General features: G+C 45.9%; 1 protein-coding gene across 2 annotated transcripts in view; it reads right to left on the minus strand.

Annotated features, from left to right (window-relative positions):
• POFUT3 (protein O-fucosyltransferase 3) overlaps nt 1–1,899 on the minus strand; it is a 97,209-nt gene extending 95,310 nt beyond the window's left edge. For both annotated transcript variants that reach the window (XM_027122808.1, XM_027122809.1), the window contains exon 1: nt 338–1,899. The gene's annotated coding sequence lies outside the window, so the exon portion shown is untranslated. The remainder of the gene's footprint in view (nt 1–337) is intronic.
• Between the last annotated feature and the right edge of the window lie 105 nt (nt 1,900–2,004).

Genomic DNA, 2,004 nt, shown 5'->3' on the forward strand with positions numbered 1-2,004 from the left:
GGGGGACAAAAGGCACAAACTTTCAGTTGGTGACTGTAATTAATCATACTGTTGCAAACTTGAAAGTTGCTGAGAGTAGGTTTTTTTTAAAAAATCAGAATTAGTCTGTATTCTAAAACACACACACACAATTTGTACCAATTAAATACAATAAAGTTGAAAGGGGATATAAGTTTTCTTTTTTTAAACAGACAATTGTAAAATACTACAGCCAACTCACTATACACAAAAATCATGAACGGCAGCTTTGCATTACAATCTCCAATATCTTACTCATAACATTTCATGTAATATGTCAATTACACCTCAATTTAAAAAAATTATTTACGGGACTCACCTGTTGGTGGTGAGCAGGGACGGAGTGTTATAGTAAATCATACTGAAAACACACACTATTTCCCCTACTTAATTCGGGGAGTGTGCTGTAGTCCAGGTGTGAGTCTCGTCCAGCTTTTGAGTTCTTCCACATTTTCCAAACTTCCAATCCAGTTTTAAACTTGATTTTACTAACATAAAAGGGTACGGGTATTTCTAGTATGACTTTCCTCTGGTCTCTAAACCAGACTTGCATAAGGCAGTAGGCTAGTGACAACCATCACACTGGTTCTTTACGAAGCAATGTAAACTATGCTTTTAACATACTGTTACCAAATCCAAGCTCCTACTGCCCGCTGCACGGCAGGCCAATGAATCAAAAGATGAGTTACTGAAGCAAGGAAGAGCAATTTTATTCGGAAAGCCAGCGGATGGAGAAGATAGTGGCTTTCTTTACACTAAAAGGGGAAGGGGTGTGGCTGACTGCTGCAAACTTCTTGGGGCCATAATTCTTTGTTCTTGCAGCCGTCCACTAGGTCAGGTCAGGATGCTCCTATTAGCCTCCAACAAGGCAAACGTTCTCTGCTCTGCAACTTTTTATCTCTATATGAATGGGAAAGGGTTACACCTTTAAAGGTCAGAGCCTTGAGGATGGGCTCTCCCGCATATTTCAGGCTACAGGCAACATTCTTTTAGTTATTAAGCTGTAGCAAAAGCAAGAGAATACAAAGGTGAACGTAAAAGCAGCAGATCCAATATGGAGTCACATTTGTGCTTCTCTGTTACAATAATACCTGTAGTCCTTGCATACACCCATTTTTCTAATGGGAAACAGCTTTGCTGAAGGTTGACTGACGTGCCCCAAAACATCTAGTAAACTGAAGTTGGTTTTTATAACCTAAATTTGGCTCACCAAACCAGTGCTAAATCAATGCTTTCTAACAGGGTGGTTCTAATGCCTAGTTTTCATCTGCATGCAACAAAATTATACTATTTATGATATACTAAATTATTTTATAATGTGATAGGCAAACTAAGGGCCATCCTTATTCTGGGATTGTGCCTTTCTTACTCTACTGGTATTGAAGTGGCTTTTCTTTTGAAAAACGGTATGAGCTAGTAAAGATTTTCTTCTTCCCCTGTCACAAGAAAAAGCGCGGGGCGGGGGGTAAAATATCTGACCCAGGAATTTCAAAAGTCAGGACCCAATACCACACCAAACGGGGGGGGGGGGGGGGAGGTAAGTGCGGAAGCGAGGGTCTTAAGTCTAAAAAGCCCACGTTTGAGGTCCACAGACTCGGCGAAGGAGCGAGAACACTGCAGCCCCGACGGCCCGGAGCTGAGGCCCCGCCGGCGGCGGTGCGCGCCCCGCGGAGGGAAGGCCCAGCGGGCGGGGCCGGCGGCTAACACTCAGGGACCGTCAAACCGCTCGCTCGACAGAGGTGCTCCCGGCGCTCTCGGCCTCCGCCCTTCGAAATGCCGCCGGCTCCTGCGCGGGCTCCCACGGGCCCTTATCCGGGTTTACAGTCCCAAGGGGAGCCGGGGACAAAACCTAAGCGGTACGAGCGCGCGGTGACAGTCCAGTGGCGGCGGCAACCTGGCGGCGGATGCAGAAGTTAGCCCGCTTCTTAGTGAAAGAGCGCCGCGTAATACCCCTTGCAGAACTCAGAACTCTCGCGATAGGCGAGA

This window comes from Aethalodelphis obliquidens, unplaced genomic scaffold (assembly GCF_003676395.1).
Source record: "Aethalodelphis obliquidens isolate GAN/ISIS:26980383/991018 unplaced genomic scaffold, ASM367639v1 scaffold25, whole genome shotgun sequence".
Taxonomy (NCBI): Eukaryota; Metazoa; Chordata; class Mammalia; order Artiodactyla; family Delphinidae; genus Aethalodelphis; species Aethalodelphis obliquidens.